Source organism: Monodelphis domestica, chromosome 8 (genome assembly GCF_027887165.1).
Source record: "Monodelphis domestica isolate mMonDom1 chromosome 8, mMonDom1.pri, whole genome shotgun sequence".
Classification (NCBI taxonomy): Eukaryota; Metazoa; Chordata; class Mammalia; order Didelphimorphia; family Didelphidae; genus Monodelphis; species Monodelphis domestica.
Genome location: NC_077234.1, coordinates 96,241,381 through 96,267,515, shown reverse-complemented (window position 1 = coordinate 96,267,515; position 26,135 = coordinate 96,241,381). Strand labels below are relative to the sequence as shown.

General features: G+C 35.9%; 1 protein-coding gene across 7 annotated transcripts in view; it reads right to left on the bottom strand.

The window, feature by feature from the left end:
• The window catches only part of ENOX1 (ecto-NOX disulfide-thiol exchanger 1), a 577,820-nt gene that overhangs the window by 489,527 nt on the left and 62,158 nt on the right, over positions 1 to 26,135 (bottom strand). The window contains exon 1 of one of the 7 annotated variants that reach the window (XM_056807987.1): positions 15,424 to 15,857. The exons of the other annotated variants lie outside the window; for them this stretch is intronic. The gene's annotated coding sequence lies outside the window, so the exon portion shown is untranslated. Of the gene's footprint in view, positions 1 to 15,423; positions 15,858 to 26,135 lie in introns of those variants that run through there. 7 annotated transcript variants of the gene reach the window in all.

Here is a 26,135-nt window from a genome sequence, read left to right as displayed (position 1 = left end):
GAAAAGCAGTTGGGAATAGATTACATTCCTCAGCTACCCCCTTTAGGAAATGCCTAACCTTCAGAGGTTAAGAGTATGAGGAAATGGATAATTTCACCTAGAAATATTGGTAACAAGTAATATAATACACCAATAATTTTTCTCAGTATATATATATGTGTGTGTGTGTGTGTGTGTGTGTGTGTGTGTGTGTGTATACATATATAAATGGTCTTTGACCTCAGAACTTAAGTTCTACTGATGGATATAACATGTACACAGTAAAGTGTAAAATATCTACAAAGTAATACAAAATAATTTTGAGTAGAAAAAGCACTAAAAACATATGGAATAGGTAATCATAAAAGGCTTTATGTCAGAGGCACTTTGAAGGAGGCTAGAAATTCTCTGAGTCAGAGGAAAAGGAGGAATGAATTTGACCCATCAATTTTCATAATGAAAACAAAAGACAACTTAGTTAGTAAACTCTAAACTTACTTGCCAAGTGGAAAGGTACAACAGCCAAGGGCAATATAGATTTAAAATATAAACTTGTTTATTAAATATTACAGACAAAAAGAATGGAAAATTACAAATATTATGATCTAATAAAAAGAGAAATTGTGGTAGGATAAACTAGTTTAAATAAAGCTTGGAAGGATCCAACTAAATAAAGTCACCCCAAGAGAATTTAAGGATGAAGCTGAAAGGAAAATAAACAGACAAAAGATGGGGAAAGACCAACAAAGATTTTTATAACAAACTTTCTTGAATTTCAAGAACAGAATGCTTTCCATATCTGGATTCTAACTAACATCACAGTTCCAGATGTGATTGTACAGTAATTTAATGATGCTAATGAGGAAATCAAAGAAGGGGAAAGCAGATGAATTAGACCAACTACACACAGAGAAGGCTGAGGGTGTTGAAGGATATATTCTTGAGGTATCTGAAGGAAGGAAAGATGCCAAAGGCATGGAGGGAAGGAGTCTCAGAATATATTATTGACTAAAAAAGGTTACTGAGAAAACAATAGCTTAATTGTTGTTAATGGAAAAAAAGTAATAGTTATCACCGATGCCTGATTTCACATATGTGTGTATGTATATATATATATATATATATATATATATACATATATATATATATATATATAATTTTTATGAGAATCACCCAGACATACATCAAAGGCATCCTTGATAAGAGTACTTGAATCAGAGTTTCACAAGTGATATTATACAACACGTTACATTTTTACCACTACACAACAGAATGAAAAATGAAGAGAGAATACAAGATACTACTGTGCTCAGTGTTAACTATAAAAGCACATTTATTTTAATACGGCAAAATATTACATTGAAGGGTCTCTTCCAATAAGGCACATCTAATGCATGTCAAAATTATATATGATTCTTTGATATGACAAAGACAAACTAATTTTCTTGATTTTTAATCATTAATAAAAGTTGAGTCATAAAATAAAGTTAAAGCTCATCAAAGGTATTCACCATTAGCATGGAAGAATTTCAGGAAAGAATTCACATGAAAGGGAAGTTGTCTATACATAGTAGATTTTCTAGCTATTTATGTTTGTGCATGATATTGTGTTAATTTTATTAACCCTTGGAATAATGTAAAATTTCCAAAAAGAGATCCATATCAGTAAGAGTTTGGCCTTATTATCAACAAAAGAAAACCTGATGAAAGACCTATTATTCATTTGGATGAGACTAAAGAATGACAGGAGCTAATAATATTGTGGGTCCTGATAATTGGGCCAATCATTCCAAAAACATAGAGAATTATGATAAGAAATTATCTAAAATGTTTTTATCCTAAGATCATGATAAACACATTAAATATAAAAAAACACAAAAATAAGATAATACTAGGTATATACCCCAACAAGGTTAATAATAAAAAAGGTCTGAAATACAAAACAATATTTATAACATTTTTGGCTGTAGCATAGAACTGGAAACTAAGAAAATGCCCAACAATTAGGAAATGGTTAAATAAATTGTGCTACATGAATGTAATAGAATATTAATCTGTAAAACATAAATGGCAGCCAGGTGGTGTAGTGGATATAGGGCCAGGCCTTAAGTCATGTAGAATCATTGTCCTAAATTCAAATCTGATCTCAGACATTACTAATTATATGACTTTGGGCAAATCACTTAACCCTATTTATACCACTTTACTCAACTGTAAAATGAGTTGGAGAAGAAAATGGCCCATTCCATTATCTTTGCCAAGAAAACTTCAAGTGGGACTATGAAGAGTCAGACCTGACTGAAAGAACCTGGAGTGGGGAAGACCTAAGTTCAACTCTAGCCTCGGAAATTTATCAGCTGTGTGACCCTGGGCAAGTTACCTAACCCTGTTTGCCTCAGTTTCCTCATCTGTAAAATGATCTGGAGAAAGAAACGGCAAACCATCCCAATATCTTTGAAAACCCTCAATAGGGTCACAAAAATACCAACATGATTGAACACCAATTTGATAATATTGCTTTAATAAAATATCACAAGAGCTAAAGAATTAAAATTAAGAATCACTAAGAAAGTCAAAGGTGAGATTTTTGGTGGGTTTGAAGAGGCTATAAACTAGGTAGCAAATACTGTCAAAATGAAAAAGCAGATCGGCTGGTCATGTGTTCAGAAAGATGATGAAGAGTCTGTGCATCCCATTAGCATTGTAGAGAAGACAAAATAATGCAAGGAAGGCCCTCAGCACATTGCCCTTAAGGTAAATTTATGAGAAGACATTAAGAGAAATTCTACATGATGGGAAGGTCTGGATAGAAGGTATGGACCCATATCATTGGAGGAAATAACTGTAACAATGACAGAAATCTACATGACTATTTTATGCAATTTTTTACAGATGATTAAATAAGGAGGCCCAAAAGATCCAAGGTCTGTCACAGATGCTAAATGGCAAAGCAGGTACGACCTTGGTCTTCTAATTCCTATTTATTTATATAGAGGATCTGTTACCATAATCATTGAAAATTTTCATAAATAAGATCATAGGATACAGTTATAAAAACAACCAAAAAGTAAACATTTCAATTTTTCCTTAGTCAGTACCAGATTATTTGTTTTTATTTTAATGTTTAATTTTCCCAATTACATGTAATAACAATTTTCAACATATGTTTCCCAAAATTATAGTATCCAAATTGCCTCTGTCCCTCCCTTTCCCCCTCCTAGATATGGCAAGCAATTTTGATACAAATGAGCATTTATTAGAAACATAATAACAACATTAAATATAAAAAACACAAAAATAAAATAAATATTAAAATTAAACAAAACAAGGTGCTAGGTGCTAAGAATACAAAGATAAAAAATGTTTACTGTCTCTTGGGAAATATGATATGTTCACATGGGATTACATCTATATTAGGAGGCACTAATATAAACCACTAAAGTGATCTGGCCACGTGAGGTGAATCTGGAAAGAAGGTCAATACTCAAAGACAGGGAAGTAAGAAGAGAGCACATTTCAGAAGTTAGAGGCAGTCAATGAAAAGGGGATGACAAATCCTGGAATAACCAATATAAAGGAACACAGAATGAATAAAGAAGAAGAATGTGGAGTGAGCATGCAAAGGTAGGCAGAAGCTTACTTTCAGTTCCAATCTGGAAAGGTTGTATTTTTCTTAAGAGAAAACAAGGAGTCATTGAAGATTCCCAAGCAGGAAAGTAATTTTTGCTTTAGGAAAAGCCTGCTGATAGTGTGATGAAAGATAGATAAGAGGGAAGAAGGAATTATGAGATCATTTACCTAATCCCCATCACATGAGACAGTGGTGCCCCAGGGAAAATTCTGGTTTACCTAAGGTCTCATAGATAGCAAGAGGATAAAAGGCAGAGCCCTTTGACTCCAAATAATACTTGTACCTTTTCCACTCTTTCAGCATTTGGGATCTTTTAACTCCAGGTTTTTTTAATTATTTTTGATGAAAGGGTTTGTTTTCCTTTGGAATTTTGAAATCTTCTGTGGGGAAGAATTAACTTGAGCTTTTACAAATTTATATTAGAACTTTAGGAAGTCTTTCAATTACATACTCATGCTCTATCTGACAAAGGTCTTAGTTACAACGAAGAACAGTCAATTCATCTTAGATATTAAACACTTTGATTTTGGAAATAAGTTGTAGTCAATCTATCTACCTATTTTTCTATTTATTTAGTTAGTGAGACCAAATCTTTAATTAGGAAAACAGTGCTCAATAGTCGGCTGCCACACAGAGTCAAGTACGTCATTCCACACAGAGCCAAAGCTCTGGGACTCTGGGGGCAGTGTCTCTGGGCAAACCCACCACCATAGATGATTTTCCAAAGAATAATAAAACACAGAGGTCTTACATACCTTTGGGTCAATTTATTAGGGCAAACATACAATATCAGTTATAAACAGGCTTGGAAAGAGACTGTATAGCCAGAGGCTGGGCTAAAATGGATGCAAAAGGAAGAGTCCAGCTGAGGGATGGGCTACCTGGAAGAGGACTTCAAAGACAATCTACTAATCCCAGGTAACCTGTGACCATTAAATCCTTTCAAGTTTGTTATTCAGTCAGAGATAATGTCAATCTGGGACATCCCTCAAGGCAAATAAATTCCCAAGGGATCAGGGCAAATTTGGGGTTTCCAAAAATCAAGTTGACCAAGCCAGCTGTAGTCTATTTAGAAAAGAGGTATCAAACTCAAATGGAAACAGGGGGACTATTTGTGTCCAACAAGTGGGAGAACCTTCAAACTCATATTGGTCTAATCAATGATGGTCAGACATGCTGTACATTGACCCTAACAAAGGGATGTCATTTTGGTCTTCTTTGAGTATGAAGGACAACAACCAACCCAAGGATTCCTGAGGGCTGCATCTGAACTTTTAAAAACCACACATTAATATTATCTCTGTTTTATTTTACTTGTATTTACTTTGTTCAATATTTCTAAATTTCACATTAATCTGATTTTGCCCATATTCAGCACTATTGTGAGCCTGCCAATGTGCCACAAGTTTGACATCTCTGATTTGGAATATAGAACAGATGGAATGGTAGATTACCTTGTCAAAGACCCTCATAATAAAATAACATGAGGAACCTGAGGTCCACAAAACGTAGCATCACTTGACCAAGGTCATATAAAGTAGCAGAATATTTATTTAAACTCAGGTCTGTTAAATCTAAATCCAGTATCCTTTCCATTATACCCTGAAGAATGATGGTAGAATGAGGTTTTTAGGGATACTGAATTGTGCTAATTGGTTAAGTCTGTCCTCTTGTTTCTAAATCGAGGTGAGAAAAAAAGTCAAAAGAAAAGGGAAGCATGATTTCAGTCATGTTAATACCTTCTCAGGGATTCTTTTTGTTTACATTATTTAATTTTATCAGGTCCTCCTCCTCCCCTTTAAAAAATGTGTTAGAGCTGGATGAGACTTATGATTTATCTGGTCCAATCTGTTCAGTTTTTTTTAAATAAGTCTCAGAAATGTTATATAACTAACCCAAGGTTCCACAGATTTTTATTGGCTAAGTCCCCACGCTCATGATTTTACAGACATATCAGGTTTCACAATGTTTTATCCTTGATATTCCCATATGAAGTCAAGAAGAAAAATTAATGTTTTCCAGGTGGCTAAATCCATTTAGAAAACTTGGTTACTCATTACTTTGCTTAATGTTAGAGTTTGAATGAAAGGTTCCAGAACATCTATTATTGAGAGCAAAGAAGAATAGGAAAGCTTCCCCTGTTCACAGATTCCTGTGGAATGCAATAGTTTTCTGAAATATTCTTTAAACATACCCAGTGCTTTTCTGTCCTATTGCCTTTGCTTCTCCCCAAAACATCCTCTCCCCTCATCCTTGATAGGATAGGTATGGGGGATGGATCTGTGGTTTCATTTGTATAGGGAATTCTCAGGTAAGAAAACTCCAAATTGATATAGTCTAGCACCTTCTGGGCTCTCTGGGAAGTTAAGGGTGTTGACTAGTTTCAAACATTCTAAACATGTCCAAGGTAGGAATTCAACAGAGGTCTTCCTGGTTTCTAGGCTGGATCTCTATTAACTATATAATACTGTTTTCTCCTTCAAAATTCATCTCTTTGGTAGAGCATGACCTAAACCAATTATACTTTTGTTCATTCTTCTAAATCCCCATAGCACTTGTATTGTATTTAGTATATTTATAGAATAGGGATAGGGATTGGATTTGGAATAGAATATGACACATAGCCTGCTTTATATTCTAACTATTCAGGTATTCAGGCATACCTCATTCCAGGGATTCCCAATCAATATAGTTTCATGATAACCATGTTAATATAAGTCCAACCATAATACTGGAAAATCCTGAGGTGATCTCCAGAGACCAGATAACATCCCCCTTAGAAAACCTGAATACTCATGCCAATATCAGTTGCTAAGTAAGCCTAAGATGGTGCCAGGAACTAACAAAAGGCATCTCTTCCACGATGAACACACAGTTTGCTTTTGAGCGCTGGTCATGCCTCCATGATCCCAAGAGAGCCCAAGCCATCTTCCTCCCCAAGACTGCTATAGACACCAATGGTTATATGTGGTATAAATTTCCTTTATACTTACTTGCCATGTAACAATCCCTTGGAACTCTGGAGCAGAAAAGGGTTGGAAGCTATAGAGAAAGATGTGTTTATATAACCATAGCTGAGCTCCATAGTGTAATAGTGAGGGGAAATTAAAAGATGAAGGAACCAGAGAGCAGCTGTTTTTTAGGACTGAGTTCTGTGTGACACTTCCTCTTCCTCCACTAGGCTGAGCAGCTTTAATGGAGTCAGTCAGGCCAGAGGGTAGTTTTCCTTCTAAACTTGATGGATTGAAATTCCCCTTCTATTACATAGACTCTGAATCAATTCTGATATAATTCAAAGTATCTAATTTATTTGAAAGGAAGGGAAAGGGTAGAAAGAAGGAGGAAGGTCCCTACTATTTCCATCCTAACTACAATTCTTGAAGGCTTAGCCAAGGAAAACCTCTTCAAGGAATATGTCTTTGAGTTCCCCTAAGGGAAAATATAGTCTCTATTCTAAGGGTTGTCTTCAGTTGGACAAGAAATTTCATTCAACTCAGTTCAGACAAAAGGGTTTGAGAAGAGTATTTCTCCTACCCAGCTCTCTCAGAGTCCTAGATAAGAAGACCAGAAATCTTCCTCTCTCTGGTTCCAACTGTTTGAACTTGAAACTCTCCCATCCCCCCATAGGCCCTCTGAATGTTCCATTTGCCCCTCCAGAAGCATCTTCTTCAATTTTCAGATTTCCTTTGTTTTCGGTCATTCCTTTTTTCACAATAGGAACAATTATTTAATTTAAGAAACATGTTCCAAAGATGCAAGAATTCAGTAAAAAACAAAACAAAACAGTTTTTAACTTTGTGCTCTATTATATTATTTCACTTAATATTGTATTTTTGTGGAACTAATTAATGAGAGTCAATGGACTATATCTGTACTTGACTTCTTCATCCATACAATATATGAGTCATGCTTGACTCTTTGTGATCTTATGAGCTCATCCATCGGGGTTTCTGGGCAAAGATACTAGAATGATTTACCATTTCTTTCTTCAAGTATCCCCATTTCATAGGTCAACTTTGAACTCAGATCATTCTGACTTCAGGCCCAGTGTTCTCTCCAGACAACCACCTAGCTGCAACATTCTGTATATGTATGTATATACTTATATGCATATACATATATGTATATTACAGATACATGTACACATATACATGTGTGTGGGTAGAGAGAGGGAGAGACAGAGACAGAGACAGAGAGAAAGAAATAGAGAAAGAGAAACAGAGAGAGACAGAAAGAGAAAGACAGAGAAAGGGGGAGGGAGAGAGAGAAAGAGAGAGCAAGAGAGAGAGAGACAGACAGACAGACAGACAGACAGAGATCTGAATTTACATCTGACCTCAAACACTCACTATACAATACTTGGCAAGTCACTTGATCCCTATTGCCCCATTTCCTGATCTTTATCCTTATCTGTATACATACATATATACAAACACACATACACAAATACACAGAAGCAACAGGAAAGTTACTGTATTTGATTTTATATTTAGTATCATATCACAAGTCATCACCAAGTTCCTTTTTAATCTAACACAATTCTCCCCTTGACAATTAAGCTAATTTCTTTTTTAAATCACTTTCTTCCTTACTAAGTATCCATTTCAAAGCAGAAGAACAGTAAGGGCTAGGCAATTAGGGTTAAATGACTTACCCAGGGTCACACCTCTAGAAAATATCTGAGGCCAAATTTAAACTCCCAGGACTTCCCCTCTCTAGGCCTGGCTCTCTTTCCACTAACCCACCTAACTTCCCCAAATAAATTTCTTAATATTCTGATATAGAATTACTTAGACTTTGCCCTTTCTTCTCCTTTAAAACAAAGTCCATCACTTATTTCAAAATATATTTCCAAATTCACTTGTTCTGAAAATCCTTTAATATCGATCCCACTTCACTCTGACCATCCAAGTCATGAGCTATTTCTATGATGATCAGTTTGTGCAATGTTTTTGCCTTAACATATTCCTTAATTGTCTCTCACATGTGAATTCCTTAATGCTGTCCATTTAAAGAAATATTATCCCATTTTCCTTCCTAATAAATTATTTACTTAGAGAAGCCAATTATTGTTTAACTGGGGTTCGAAGAGATGAAGTTATAATAAGGGACAGAGTAGGGATTCCCAGGGTAATTTTCTCTCTAACAAAAGAACAGATTGTGTTTGTTTCTACAGGTTTTGACTCTACCTGTACTTCTAATGCAGAACTCAGCTCACAAGCACCTGGACACTTAGATCTCATGAAGCTGTGACTGTGAGGACTAAAGATATAGAACATCCTTCTGTGCTAACTAATAGATTACAAATGACAATTGTATTCCTGTCTTTTATGAAGGCCATTTGCAAAATATATTTCTGCAGTTGGTGAAGGAACTAGGCTATTGTGGGCTGGGAAATTTTAAAAAATCCATATTTGGGATTCTGTAACTATGAGATTGAAATTCCTTAAGAAAGTCTGGGTGTCAACAAGAAGGTTGAATGCTATGGCTCTAGTGCAAACACAATATATTTCTTATGTGTCATCACTGATTGGAAACAATTACAATCTGTTCAAAGTAATGGCAGAGCTTTACCCGCACTGAGTGGAAACACAGTACTTAGACATACAGATAAACCTTCCTTTCTGAGGGGAAGATAGAAACAAATGAACACCAACAAAATCATCTCAACTCATCAAGTATAAAAGTGGATCGAAAAATAGACCTGATTAAAGGGATAGGGAAGGTAATTATATTTTGTTAAAAGGGACTTTAGACAATGAGGAAATATCATTAATCAACATGTATGCACCAAATAATATAGCACCCAAATTTCTAATGGAGAAACTAGGAGAATTGAAGGAAGAAATAGACAGTAAAACCATATTAGTGGGAGACTTAAACCAACCATTATCAAATTTAGATAAATCAAATCAAAAAATAAATAAGAAAGAGGTAAAAGAAGTGAATGAAATCTTAGAAAAATTGGAATTAATAGACATATGGAGAAAAATAAATAGGGATAAAAAGGAATACACCTTCTTCTCAGCACCACATGGCACATTCACAAAAATTGACCATACATTAGGTCACAGAAACATAGCACACAAATGCAGAAAAGCAGAAATAATGAATGCAGCCTTCTCAGATCACAAGGCAATAAAAATAATGATTAGTAATGGTACATGGAAAACCAAATCTAAAACCAATTGGAAATTAAACAATATGATACTCCAAAACCGTTTAGTTAAAGAAGAAATCATAGAAACAATTAATAATTTCATCAAGGAAAATGACAATGGCGAGACATCCTTTCAAACCTTTTGGGATGCAGCCAAAGCAGTAATCAGAGGTAAATTCATATCCCTGAATGCTTATATTAACAAACTAGGGAGAGCAGAGATCAATCAATTGGAAATGCAAATGAAAAAACTCGAAAGCAATCAAATTAAAACCCCCCAGCAGAAAACCAAACTAGAAATCCTAAAAATTAAGGGAGAAATTAATAAAATCGAAAGTGATAGAACTATTGATTTAATAAATAAGACAAGAAGCTGGTAGTTTGAAAAAACAAACAAAACAAACAAAAGTGGATCGAGAAGATCTTTGAACAAAAGAGAGTAGAAAACATTTATTCAAAATATGACTTCCATTAATTTCTATAAAAGTCATCAAACAACTCAAAAGAAATGCTGTTATTTAAAGTGTAACAATAATAGAAGACATCAGAAAATATCTTCATGTAATTCAGTTTTTTCATCAGGTAAAAGCACTAAATAAAATAGAAAACTCATGACCCTAAGCCCCCCTCCCACAATAGCCCTCTGTGACTGACAATACCAAATTTCCTTCAATGATCTTACTGGAGTATATTCGATCACTCTTTCCAGTATTGAGTCTGTTACTATGAGCTATATAGTAGCAGAATAATGCCTTTGTAAAAAAAAATGAACAATTGTGCATGGAGTTGAGAATCAATCGCAATAGGGGCAAACCACTATGAAGAGTAAGAAGAAGATTAAAACTTACTTATGATATCCATTTGTCAGCCAGCTACAAAGACTTCTAACTCCCAATTCAAGGTCTGGTCTAGACAGGAGAAAATAAACTGTTGTGCTTAGGGAAGGGACCAGAAAATACAGACACTAGTGCTATTTCAGTTAAAGGCACAATATGTAAAGGGTGATAACAGTAGTAGAGAATAAAAAAACTGACAAGGAAATGCAGGAATAAATCAAATTCTAAGATATGGCTCAGGAAATAGAAGATCAAGAAAAAAATTAAAGCAACATTAGTAGCGATCATAAAAAGTAAGGAATTGAGAATAAGACGGACAACAGAGAAATAAAGCAAATAAAGCAAGCTCTCATGTAGAAAATCCAACAAGGATACTTTTAAGGAAAGAAGAAAAAATAAGCACAGCAGCCAAAAAAGACCATAACACAATGAAGAAATATCATATAATGGTAAATGAATCACCCAGCAATGATTAAATCAAAATTACATATTATATTGTTGTCACAAAATGAATGAATAAAAAGAGTAACAAAAAGTCTATAATGCTTCAAAAGACAAAACGAAATTAAATGAAAATATGCTGGTGGAGGGAAAGGGTGGGAAGAAATAAGAGTAGTAACTGAAGATAGAAAAGAATAACTCAACAAGATAAATGAGAGAGTAGACAAATTAGAAAACACAGCAGAGGATATCACTAGACAAGAGAGCCTCTGAAAATGACAAAAACAGATGAAGAATTTAAAAGTATATATTTGGAAAATAAAAGTATATAACTAGAAGAAAAAACATAATCAAAGAAATATAGATTTGAAATGCCATAAGAGTTCCACACAGATCAACTGATCTTGAGAATAATACTCCTGTAACTATTTCAAGGACAATAACTCCCAGAAAATAACATGATTAAGTGAAAAGCCTGAATACAGTAACTTCAGGAATATTCAAGAAAATAGCTGGGGACAGCTGGTTATCTCAGAGGATTGAGAGCCAGGTCTAGAGATGAGAGATCCTTGGTTCAAATATGGCCACAGACATTTCCTACCTATGATCCTAGGCAAATTGCCTAACCCTCCTTGCATAGCCCTTACTGCTCTTCTGCTTTGGAATCAATCTAAGATGGAAAGTAAGGGTTTTTAAAAAAGAAAGAAAGAAAATAGCCACAGAATAACTGAACACAACACATACTAACATTGGCAGAACTCAAAAATCACTAACTCCAAGTTTCAATTACCAAAAGATCCAGTGGTTAAATTTAAAACTTTCAACATTAGGCAAAAATATCACAAATAATAAAGAGAAAAGCCTTTAATTTTTTAGTAAAATCTATTTTCAAAGCCTTGAACAATACTTTATCTACCGAAAGAGACAGAAACACAGAAAGGAGGCTCGGAAGGTACCACTAGAATAATATATTCTGCAAGGCTGAGCTTGTTGGTTAATGGAAATAAAAGGAACATCAATAACAATAGGGAATCACTCAAAATTATTTCTCCAAAATAATAAACATGAAAACAGATGATTTGATATATAAAAAAATACAAATGGGAAAAAATAACAAACTTAATGGAGTAAAAAAAGAATGTATAAACAATGAAACCAACTTTATCAGTTTAAAGTTTCTTTTAAAGGCTACTTTTTCCCTACAAACATAATTCCAGAGGACTAATAACAAAGAAGGGGAATATTAAATATACAGGATGACACATGCATTTTTGGACGTGGTCCATATGGGAGTTTATTTTTCTTGAATATATATATGTATATATATGTGTATATATATATATATATATATATATATATATAAAATAAGGGTTTTCTTTTTCAGTGATCAGGGAAGTTAGAAGAAAGTAAAATATTTACTAATTGAAAAAATGAGTTTAACAAATTCTATGTACACTTCAAGTCATACTTCAGGAGTCAACTAATTCATGAAGTCTTTCCAGTATTTTTTGTACCTCTTATATAATACAATTCTGTTTAGTATTATAATTATTTATTTACACATTATTTTCCCCATAAGACTAGAAGCTCCTTGAAAGTAAGAATGACATCACTTATATTTCTTTAGCGATTACCATAGTTTCTTAATCATAGGTGCTTAATAAATGTCCATAAGAAGAAAAGATGAGGAAAAGAAAAAAAAAGAGAAAGTTCAAGAGGAAGGAAGGAAGGAAGGAAGGAAGGAAGGAAGGAAGGAAGGAAGGAAGGAAGGAAGGAAGGAAGGAAGGAAGGAAGGAAGGAAGGAAGGAAGGAAGGAAGGAAGGAAGGAAGGAAGGAAGGAAGGAAGGAAGGAAGGAAGGAAAGAAGGGAGGGAGGGAGGGAGGGATGAGGGAGGGAGGGAGGAAGGAAGGAAGGAAGGAAGGAAGGAAAGAAGGGAGGGAGGGAGGGAGGGAGGGAGGGAGGGAGGAAGGAAGGAAGGAAGGAAGGAAGGAAGGAAGGAAGGAAGGAAGGAAGGAAGGAAGGAAGGAAGGAAGGAAGGAAGGGAGGGAGGGAGGGAGGGAGGGAGGGAGGGAGGGAGGAAGGAAGGAAGGAAGGAGAGGGGAGGGAAGGATACCGCTTTAATTTGTTAAGGTCAGTTAAGAACCTGCCCTATCACATCATATTCTAATTTAAGGATATGTTAGTACAAAAATACACAAATATCCAAGCTGTGAAAATGTAAGAAAACTAAGGCCCTATCCATTGGTGTTTTTTCTTAAAATGTAATTATACATGCACAGAAAGCCAGAATCTGAAAATCAGCAGGACAGCAGCCATCTCTGCTCCATTATTATCCCACCATCAGAATCCTGGCTGCATGAAGTGAGCCCAGGCATCAGGCTGAGAGACTCTAATTACCTTCAGACAGCAACAAAGCTGGCTTTCGCAGCAACTGGAAGTGCAAGAAGGCAGTTGGAACAGTCAATGCCCCATACAGAATGAGGCTCAGGGAAGGAGCCCATGACTTCATTGTAAGTTTGATTAGGTATATTTGGATGTAAATTCTTTACCTCCTCTCCACACCTCCTGCCCTTTCCACACACCCACACCTTGCTGGGTCTTATTCTCCATCAAATACAAAATGCCAACATTGTGAACCCATGCTCGAAAATTTCATAGAAAATCCATAATTTGTAATGTATCATGGAGCTGGGCTTCCATGTTTCAAATACATGCGTTCTTTGGTGTGAGCATGTCATTTGTATATCTTCAATCCAGAACATGAGTCTAAACTCTTTCATTCAATTTTAAATTCAATCATGTCCAAAGAATCGCCAAATTTCTAAATGCATCAAATAGTAGATTTCATCTTCTCATGAAAAGCCGGCTTTGGTGCAGAGATATAGACCCCATACTTCACATTTCCCACACTTGTAAGTTCACAATCTTCCCCAAGCCTTTTCTGGATTACTTACTAATAAAGCAGGGGATGTGCTTTGGTTTCTTGTTCCAACCACCACAAGAGATATAGAATAGAGGGACAAACAGAAGAAGCATTTCTTCCTTCAGTGATACCTGTTCCCTAAATCCCTAACAACTTTGGTGCAATGGATTAAAGAAGTGTTGCCTTTGGGTCCTGTCTCAGATAATGACTTAATGACCCTGGAGAAGTTACAATCCTCAGTTTCTTCAATTATAAAATGGAAAATAATGGCACCTTTCAAGGAGGTAGATATCTCAAATGAGGTAATACATGTAGAGATTGAAAACAAAAAAAAATGTTATTTGAAAAATGAGAGAGGTGGACAAATAGGCAAAAAGATGGGAAGGTAGTCAGTCAACTAGCAATGATTAAATACTTACCATGTGCCAAGCACTTGCTAAATTCTGGAGAGGCATGAGGCAGGTGAGTGTCTTAGTGAATAGAGAATGAGTCCTGGAAATGAGAGGTCCTGGACACACATCTGACCTCAGACACTTCCTAGCTGTATGACCCTGAGCAAGTCACTTAAACCCCATTGTTCAGCCCTTATCATCTGCTTTGGAACCAATAAATGGTATTAATTTTAAGAGGAAAGATGAGTGTTTAAAAAAAAAGATGATAGCAGAGAAAATATGGATCTGGATTCATGTCTTTTATCCAAAGAATTCCCTATACAAAAAGTGTCAGATTCAAAGGAGGCCAGCAATCTCCTGAGAGGAGCCTGAATCAAATTAAAATATATTTGGAAAATGTTTAATAAAATGAATAAAATTACAATCCAACATAGATAATGATAATTTGTGACTTTCTCGACCAATGTTACATTGCTTCCATTTGAAACTGGTGCCACTGCCTCATATTGTTGACTTTACAAGTCTTGTCCATATTCATGGTCAGAGAAAGAAGAGTATCTCGATGCTAGTTATAGGGGTTCTCTGGCTCTACAGATAGTCTATGGAGAAAACACTATCTTTGGAGGCAGAAGACCTGGGTTCAAATCCAAACTCAATCACTTAGGTCCCAAGAAAATGCAGGCACCTTACTTATCTGGACCTTAGACTTGTTGTTGCTGCTGTTGTGTTTAATCTGTAAAATGAGTGGTAGATCAGATAATCTCTAAGATATTTTCCAGCTTAAATCCCAAGACACTCTGATCCTTGAGGATTTAAGACTAGCTAGAGTACAATGGGAAACTATTTCCTTTTTTAAAATTTTATTTAATTAGATGATTTAGAATAATTGTCCATGGTTACAAGACTCATGTTCCTTCCCTCCCCTCAATCCCTTCCCATATATGATACACAATTCCACTGCATTTAACATATGCCATTGATCAAGACCCATTTCCTTATTATTAGTATTTGCACTAGGGTCATCTTTTAGAGTCCACTTTTCCAATCATAGCCCCACCTACCCATGTGATCAAACAGTTGTTTTTCTTCTCTGTTTCTTTTCTCACAGTTCTTCCTCTGGATGTGGATAGTGTTCTTTCTCATATGTCCCTCTAAATAGTTCTGAATCTTTGCATTGCTACTAGTAGATAAGTCCGGAAACTATTTCCTTTTGCCCTGACTTCCCAGACTACAATTGCCCTATAACTTATTGGGCAGGCACTGAATTTGTTTCGAAACCAAGAAACAACCATGTCTTTCATAACCACCAAGGGGACCTCTCCAAGCAACAGATGTAGGGCATGGGAGAACCATAGGGTGCCAATCAGCAACTGATTTCAAGGGGAATTTGTCAGACTCAATTGATGTATGATGAGTGGCTTATGTGCTCTAGATGGTAGATCAGCCCCAAACTATTATGATGTCACCACTTCACTTTCTCTTTTCAGTGGCAAATGATTCCTGTTCTTTTTCAATTTCTAACACAGACCCTTTATCTCCACCCACCCTAAAGTAATTTTCATTCTTTTTCTCTGACTCATCTCAAATTTCCACATATTGCTTTTAAAATGTAGAGCTGAAAATTAGACTCTAATAAGGAAGGACTTTATCAATGCTGAGCACAGTGGGAGAGGATTATATCATGATCTGTGTATGTTATACCTTGGTTAATACAGCCTAGGGTTAGCTCCACATTTCTTATAGAAACTGACATCCCTGAGAAAGAGGGAAAGGATTTCTTCTTACCTGTCTTTCCAGAAAACTCATTAGTAAATTCAGTTCCTTTTTTTTTTTAAATCACACCAGAGATAGTAAGTACTTATTTCTCTTTAGAACAATAACAAATCGCATGTTTTGTCAGAGAAATATCCTGTGTGTTGACAGTCTGGCTCATCTGCACATTGTGATTACACCCCTAAGCTTTACTCTGTCATGTCCAAGGAATACACAATGCCACAAGGCATGTCCACTCAAGGAGGAAACCTAATTCCAAACACTAAGACTCAAATCAAAGACTTTGCTTTTTTATTTGTATCCTCAGTGTTTATTACAGTGATAAGAACATAGCAATATTTTCATGAGTTTTCATTCATGCATTCATTCATTCATTGTATATGTTACTTGACATATATACATACATACTCTTAACTAGTCTCCAGATTTCAACAATTTTAATCTTGTAAGCTTAATACTTCCCCCATAATACGGGTTTTCTTTTAAACCTTTACCTTCCATTTTAGAATCATTGATTCCAAATCAGAAGAGCAGAAAGTGATAGTGTGAAGATTGGATTTAGCTCTCCCCTGACTGTGATAATGAAGGTACCGAGCTCTTCCTTTATTGTGAAGATTAAATTGTAATCCCCTGTCTATTTTTAGATTTTAATCCCCAAAGTGTTAACTCAGTATTTAAAGTAGATCTATCCATTTTAACTACAAAAAAGTGTTAACTAATGACAAAAGATGTGAGCATCCATTTCATACATTGAGTGGGCAGTATTGGAGAGGAGCATCTGCTGTGATTCGTAGACATAAAATTCCAGGGTAGTGACACAAGAGAAAAAGGTCTTTAAATAGAGGAAACAGAGGCACATGGAAATAGATCAAAGGATCAGTCACTCAGAGCTTGACAGGAGATCAGTGACTTGGGCTTGGAGTGAAGAAGAGTCACTCAGAGGAGAGACTACAAGAAGAGTCACTCAGAGGAGGACTAGAAGACAGACACTTGAGGAGAGACTGAAAGACAGACGCTTAGACTTGGAGTGAAAACACTTGGGTGTGGAACTGGCCCCTGGAGGAGCTCATGCAGGAGACCTTAGACTGCTTTCCTTTTAGATGGTCAACTTGGTGAGTATAAAGGCTGTTTCCTTGCCCTTTCTGGAGGTATGAACCCCTGAGAAAGGCCCATCATCTTGAGATTCCTTTCCCCTGGCTGGAGCTTAAAATTTCTGCCTGGCTCAGAGGAAGCTGGAGCTCTGCCTCTTTCTCTCTTCTGTTTTCTCTCTTCCTTAATATCTTCCCCCTATTGTAAAAATAAACTACTATATATTTCATTTATTTGAGTAATTCACTTTGGGATTTAGGAATTAAATCCCTAGAGACCACCAATTAAATATTCAGTCTAACCAAAAAATTTAACAATAGGCAATTGGAGTTAAGTGATTTGCCCTGGGTCACACAGCTAGGAAGTATCTAGGACCAAATTTCAAACCTATAACCTCCCATCTCTAGGCCTGGCTCTCAATCTAAACCATCTAGTATCACTACCCCCCATATATTAACAGACTCTCCTTGAATGATTTTAAGAGAATAAATCCCAACTGCATACAAATACTTGATTTTAAACTTTTTTATTATGTTATAAAACAAATGTTTTACATTTTTATTAATTTTTAAAAATCAATAATGGCAAGGATATGGAGAAAACAGAAAGAATCGTGGAAGTTACTACCTACTTCTAATAAGTGAAAAGATGTTAAATAGAAACCAATATTAATATATAAAATGCACTCTAAATTTTGAGCAATGAATTGATTTTTAAGCCTATGTCTTACTTATAACCAACAATTTAAGCAGAACAAGGGATACTTTCTCTAAAAAGGTCCCAAATGGCCCATTTGCTCCAGGAAAATATATGTCTCAGTTAATATCAAAATAATTGGATCACAAAACTTTTTTTTCACATTGACACGTAAAAGGTAAGATATCTAAAGGGATTTGCCTAATTGTGATAGATTTTGAATATGCTCACATATACATTTTTAAGACCCTAGAAGATATATTTATAAATTCACTAGTTAAGTGGCTTTTAACTTCACTTAAATTCACTGAACCTTAGTTTCTTCATCTCTTAAATGGGCATAATATTTATATATGCCTTACATGGATTGTGTAAGGATCAACAAATCAATCAAAAAACATTTATTTTCATTGTGCTATGTGCACAACCTACTATGTACCAGGCAATACAAAGGAGATTGCATTCCATTTGGTAGAGGTTTCTGATCTTTTTTATATGCTATAGACCCCTTTGGCAGTCTGGTGAAGCCTATAGTCTCCTTCTCAGACCAATGATTTTAAATGCTTGAAATAATATACAATTATATTGAAATAGAGTTATCAAAATATTATTTTTAAAAGAACCCCATGAACTCCAAGTTTAGAATGCTGGCCAATTATATGGAAAGACAATATCTCCACACATAAATATATACAAATTGTATGCAAAATAAATACAAAGTGATTTCTGCAGGAAGGCATTAGTAGCTGGGGAAAACAGGGAGGGAGGCAGAGCTTCAACTGAGCTTTAAAGGAAAGTAGGGATTCTGATATGAAAGTGAAGAAAAAATGCATTCCAGGCTTGCAGATGACCTTGCCAAAGCAAAATATTTGGAGTGTCTAGGGGAAAGACTTCCAGAAGTACTGATTAGACAAAAGAGTGCATCAAGGAAAGCTATGAATTATAAAGCAAGGGAAGTTAGGTTAGAGCCAGGCTGTGAAAAATTTTAAATACCAACAGAAAAGTGTGTGTTTGAACTTAGAATATATTGAGTTGAGCAGCAACAAGGTTAGACCTGAACTTCAGGACTATCACTGGAAGCTCTGCAGATCTAAGGACTGGATGAGGCTTGAGTCAGAGAGACTCATTAGGAGGTTTTTGCAACAGTCCAGGGGAAAGATGATAAAGTCCCAAACTAGGATGATGCTCCAAGACTGGAGAGAAGGGGACAGATACCAAATTTATTGTGGGCATAGAATCAACAAGTGAGGAATCAAGGATGATTGCACAGGTACAAGTCTGCATGACTACAAGGATGATTGTAGTGACAAACATACACACACAAACACACACACACACACATATATACTTATATCTCTGTGTGTGTGTATATACACACACACACACACACACACACACACACATCCTAGAGAGAACAAGAGAGAGACAGAGCAAGGGAAATTAACAGAGGGAGGGAGAGGAGGGAGGGAGGGAGGGGGAGAGAAAGAGGGAGAGAGAGAGAGAGAGAGAGAGAGAGAGAGAGAGAGAGAGAGAGAGAGAGAGAGAGAGAGAGAGAGAGAGAGAGAGAGAGAGAGAGAAGGAGGGAGGAAGGGAGAGTGGGAGAGAAGTAGAGGAAGAGAGCTTGAGAGAGGGGGTGAAGACAGAGAAGAGAGAGAAAGAGAGAGGGGGTGGGGAGGAAGGGAGGTAGAGGGAGAGAGGGGTAAGGAAATGGGGAAGGGAGGGAAGTAGAGAAAGAGAGATTGAGAGAGGGAGAGAAAAAGAGGAGAGAGAGACAGAGAGAGAGAGAGACAGAGAGAGACAGAGACAGAGAGAGACAGAGACAGAGAGAGACAAAGAGAGACAGAGAGAGACAGAGAAAGTGGAAGGGAGAGAAGGGTTTGTGTGGTTATCAAGGGATCTCAAGGTCTAAGTGAAGTTATTAAGGAAACAAATGAGTGACGTTCCCAGGGAATAAGATGACCAGAGATCTACTCCTTAAAGGACAAGAGGCCAGTGAGTCAGTAGGTGAGTAGGCAGGGGGTCTGTCCAAAAAAATTAAGAGAGCTAACCTGAGCAAAGAAACTTAAATATTGGTTTCCCTGTACTGTACACAGTTGGAATGATCATCTTAATGGAAGTCTTAAGTTGTGGCTAGAGAGAGTACTCATAATAAAATCCTAATACCATATCACACAAGAAGCTTTCCGGTGTTTAAAGATAAAGATGATGCTCCTTCAAATTCTCTTTTCCGAAGTCTAAAAATTACCAGGTGCTACACTTAAAGCAAATGCCATGGCGAGCCCCTGGAAGGGGTGAGTGTTTGGTTTGTTATCTTTTATGCTCAGCTCTAGGACAATGCCTTACACCCAAAGGTAATAAATAAGTGTATAGTGAGTGAACTGAATATGACATTATTTCTGGTGCCCCCACCCTTCTGTTTGCCCTCCTTGGGAAGTGCTCTAGCGGCTCACAACCCCCAAGGCAATGTGGTTCAGCCTGAGGGAAACATGCCCATGTAGTCTGACAATGACTGAAATACAACAAAGCATGCCATTTTATGTATCTTATTACATTTCTAATTAAAGAAAATCATTTCAACACACTGATATTATTTTAAGTCATCCAGTGCTGTCATCTAATAGAACTATGGCATAAGGTCTAAAGAACTAGATTTAGAGTCTAAAAGACCAGAATTCAAATCCTTTTTCAATTATTTATTAATTATAATATTATTAGCAAGTCACTTAGGAATTCTAAGTTTCCATTTCAACAATTGTAAAGTGGAGGCAATAATAGCTCTTAGTTCACAGGTGTGTTGTGAAGATCAAAATGAGATATTTTCTGTAAAGTGCTCTGTAATCCAAGAAATGCTATATAAATGTCAATGATTATTATTAATAATTACAATGGTTCTTAATATAATAATTTCTGACATTTATAGCATTAACTGCTAGAAATATTATCCTCATTTTAGAGTTGAATAACTGATGCTTAGTAAGGTAAAGTAATATAAACAACATTAAGTAATATATCACCCCCACTTCATTGGTTCCTACTCATTCCTAACACCCCATTTCAAATGCCAACTTCTTCATGAAATCTTCTAGGCTATACACACTGACATATACACATATAGATAGATATCCTGCTCTAATAGATCTCCTCTCCCCCTCTTGGACTTTACACTGCACTGAGTTTTGCAAACCTCTAAAATTCCCATATAGCATCATATATTATCATTATCTATATCTGTACAATTCCTTTCTTCCATACTGTAAACTCTATGACAGCAGGATACTGTTTCATCTCCTTTTTGTATTTTTTCAATACCTACTGCAATATTTTGTGCATATATACTTGCTGAATAAGAAAATTCATACCATCAGTAAATTGATAATTATACGATCTATAACTTTACCAAAATCACTGATAAAAACGTTGAACAGAACAGAATATAAAATCTTGCTTCATACTACAAGAATTACTCTCCAGGTAGATAAATTAATTTGCTTTCTTTGGATCTGGTCATTCAGCCACATTTAAATCTATCTAAAAGCACAATTACACAGCCATAGCACTTTTATCTTGGCCATAAGTATTAGGCCAAATTAAGGGACTTTGTCAAATATATCCTTGAAATCCAAATCTCCTGAGTTTATGGCTTTTCCCTGATCTACCTTGAGTCCAGTAGAACTATCAATTAAGCAAATAAGATTAGTCTATAATGATATGTTTCTGATAAATCTATGCTAACTTCTTTTTCTAAGAAGTTATGAACAATATCTTCAGTAATTAGAATTTTGTCAAGTGTCAATGTTAAGTTCATACTTTATAGAATATGCCTTTTTCCTGGCTTTTCGGGGTGGGGGGAAGGACCTCCAATTCTAAATCACCTCTTCCAATTTCAAAAATTCCTCAAAGGCCACCAAAACCCTTCAGCAATTATATCTGCACATTCTTTCAATGCCCTGAGATGTAATGAATCCATTTAGGGATACCAGATGGTTTCCTAATATCTCCTTATATTTCTTAGATTTCCATTTCCTCTTAATTAATTTTGTTCTCTTTAAATATAGAGATCATCCTCCTACCTAGAGAAAAGAAAGTAAAGTAGGATTGGTTTGTATCATCCATTATTACTGTTTCATTCACGCTCAACTTTCTTGTTTTTCCAGGCCACAGCAAGGATTTTTTTTTAAGTTCCTTTGTTATTCTTAGTATTGTTTATTCAGAGATTTAGCCCTCTTGACACTGTTCCTCCTGAACCATGCATGATCTATCTCTTTTTTTTTTATCCATTCTTGGTTATATGACCTAGATTAATTTTTACTGGTCCTTTTAAAATCCAAATTCATTGGAAAGCCTCTTCTAATGTGATACAGGTTCTTTTGACAATTTCTCCCTTATTTGTTCACAGTAATAAAATTCAAGATTCAGTCTTCAGAATTTCAGTCTTCATAGCCTCTCACTGTTCTTAAGCCAACTTTCCTTTAAGGACCTCAGACATTAGGATTTTCACCCCATCTTTTATGAAATTTTGGGAATCTCACTTTTTAAAAGTCTCACATACTCTAACTATATTCATTTTTCCTTTTCCTTTGTTACAAAAACTCTTTGATAATATGGTCACTTTCTCTTTAGGCTTTTATCAGTTGGATATCAAGCACCAATTTCTCTTTGGAGGATTCCCTAGGTCCAGCAATCCAGTTTATTATTGATAATAAATCACCTCTGCATTCCGGAGACTTAAGAAAGTTACCAGACTTATAGTTCAACTGAGTTTTTGGTTTGTTTTACTGTTCCTACTTCAATAAGCCAAACACAGGAAAAATTGCAGTTAGTGTAGAATTTTATGCTTAAAAGAAATGCAGACAATTAAAACAAAACAAAATTATTACAAAAGCCAAGAAAAAGACTCATATTTCCCAGGAAAGGAATTAAAACTTTTTTTAAATGAAGACAGCCTATATGATTTTAAGTTAACCAACTTAATATCCTGCCTTGAAATTTGTGAGAACTAACATTCTCAGCAGAATGAAGGTCTTGAGAGAACTGTGAAGAATATACTATCCTTTTCCCAAACCTTCCTCAAGGCAAATTCATAATCCAAAAGACAAAGTCAATGTCTGCAGAGCTATGGGGGAGAAAAAGGCTTCCCTAGTAGAAGTTATTCAATAATTACACCTTTGCCCATACAGGATATAAATACCTAGAAAATGATGATCAAGTCTTACTTTGTGTAATACATCTGACTTCATAATCTGCCAGCGATGTCTTTGATGTTCTGAAAAACATCAGTAACTATCATAATTAAATCCTCTCTAGTTATTCAGCTACATGACTTGGCTAATATTTCACACAATACCAGCAGAATAAGAGCCAACTAATTCCCAGACCTGCTAGTGTAATTGGATTAAAATTCCTACTAATTATTAGTTCAGAGGAGAATAGCAACCCCAATTCTGCTACCGGATCTCTGCCTAGAGTGACCTCCTCATCCATTTGCCTTTCTCTTACAGCCTGACTAATTTCTTTTCGCCAACACTCTTATACAGGTTTAAATCATAATCTCTGGTGGCCAAAAAAAAAAAAAGAAATGGAAAATTTGAGGCATAAAGAGTAAAGTACTCTGACTCAAAGTTAGCAGCAGTCTGAACCAGAAACATTTTGCAATTCTCCTGCCTATTAGAGTCACACTGGGGTTTCTGCATACATAGCAGACAGATGTGCTTAAAGTGTGCTTTTCTCCCTTACTGAATCACACCCATCGTTAAGTCTTGTTTTTCTAAAGTATAATGTATGTGCATGTGTGCACACACCCATATGTGGTATTCCCAAGGCAGGGAAAAAAAGCAACATTTTGAGGATGTACTGACATTCCTCTTCAAATAATCTGGCTAAGCAATCAACTGCTGGGAAACCGCAATCTGGTATGTAAAAAGAAGCTGACAATGGGGTGTTTCTTTCTCTCTCCCTGGATAATGACTTCTCATGCACAAGGATAAGAGGCGGAGGGAGTGACATCACAACCACCAGTCAAGCAATGGTCTTCCAGTGGATGTCAATGGCTATAACGTCTAAATCGGTTATAGTTGTGCAGTTCCCACTTCAATGAATTGAGCTGGTTTGGACTACTTCAAGGATTCTTCACCTGGGTTCCATAAAATTGATTTTTTAATATTTTGATAACTGTATTTTACCATCATTTGTTTCTTTTGTCTTCTCATATATTTTATTTTATGCATTTAAAATTATTGTCTTAAGAGTCCATAAGCTCCACCACACAAAGGATCCATGACATTAAAAAAATTAAGAAACCCATGTCTAGATGATTTCCAAAGTCCTCTCAAGCTTTTGAAGTTTGATTCTAGAAAGAAAAGGATTCTCATTTCTAAATTAAAATAAAATGTGTGTGTAGGTTTCATTACCCATGCAAAAGAGCAATCAAAAAAATTATCAAAACAAAATGTAGCCAAAAATCTATGGCAAAGAAGAGCAATTAGAAAACTAGTTTATAGTATTTTTCCAAATTCATGACTTTTTTCTATTTATATAATTCTTCATTCCAAAGAGTTAAGTGTGAGTTTGGTTGTGAATATTTTAGCTACATATAGTAGATTTTTATGCAGACTTTGAGGGAGTTGCCTATCCTTTGGCAATTAAAGCCCTACCTTGCTACAATGAGCATGGGGCTAGATCTGAGATCTTGGAGAGAGAACTGACTAAAGTGGTGGTTTGGGGGAAAAGACAAGAAATGAAGGCTTACAACAGATCAGCCAAGAAGGAATACAAAAAGACCAGAGGCAAAAGGCCAAGATGTGCTTATAACAGAGAAGTGAGCCTGAGAGCTGACTGGACATGAGATCCAGACAAAAATTATAGTAAAGACAAAGCAATAAATCATCAGGATAGGATGAAGAGGTTGGACCAAATGATCTCAGAGGTTCGTTTCAGTTCTAAATCCTTAATCCTATGAAACAAAGAGAAAAAAATCCAGAGCATGTATAAAGAGCCCAGGGCCATTTGTTTCCCTCATTTGGGTTTATCTGCACTCTTCAAGCCAGTTCTACAAAGTTACCCCAAAACAGATAACAGATACTTGCTAGGGATAGAATGGCTTTTCCATATGTAAGGCAGCTCTGTTAGGTGTAGCAGAGACAAGAGAAATAAGAGAAATAGGCAAGGGCAAAGTGGAGAATGAGGCGAGGGCAGCAGCAAAGAAGAGATATGGGCAGTGTGGGAGGGATGGACTGGAGGCAATAGATGAAATGGGCTAAATAAATACTGTCACTTCAGTACTTCAGTCATTATCTCTAGTCCTCTCCTCTTCTCCAGTTGATCTAACTTTCCTGATGCTTTCCCCCTTTCCTTTCACTGTCTCATTCCTTCTTAGAATCTTAAAGAAATAGAATCTTGGACTTGTAAGGGCTCTCAATAACCAACTACTCCAACCCACATCTGAACAAGAAGGTCCCCAGTAACATACCAGAGAAATACCCTTTTGGGAACTTCTAGGAAGACAGCACCCACTCAGGACAATTCATTTGACTTTCAGATACCACTAGTCATTAAGAAGTGAATTTTTATTGCAATGCTTCACTCCAACGCTAGCTTTTCAAATAAATGAAACGAGTCATCATGGCACCCTTAAGCCTTCTCTTAAACTGCTCAAGTTTTTTGACTCATTCCATAAAGGCTCTTTCAAGGCTCCTTCTCCATTTTGGCTGTCCTCCAGGTGTTCAATGTTCTTCCTAAAATGTAAAGCGTGGAACTGAAATGCAAACTTCAGAGTATAATGCACCTGGTAACCTTCCTAATCTGGAACACTATGTCCAGATCCAATTATCTTGGTTGTCTACTGTATGACACAATTGGTTTGTATTTCACTTCTTGTCTACTAAAGCCCCCCAGATTTTTTTTCAAACAAGATTTCTACCTGGCCATCATTTGTCCACTATGGATTTGGAAAGATGGATTTCTAATCTTTAAATTTTTCTTTTATCTCTACTATATATCATATTAGATTTGGCCTCATAGTCTAACCATTTTTTTTCTACTCTAGCTCTGCTATTCAATATATTAGCTATCTCTCTCAATGCTGTATCATCAGGAAACCTGGTAAATATTTCATCTATTCCTTTTTTTTAAGCTACCAAAAACCTGTTAAACAACCCAGGGCTAAGGACAAGTCCTTGGGACACTCATTGAGAGCCTTCCCCCCAATCTGAAGCCAAAC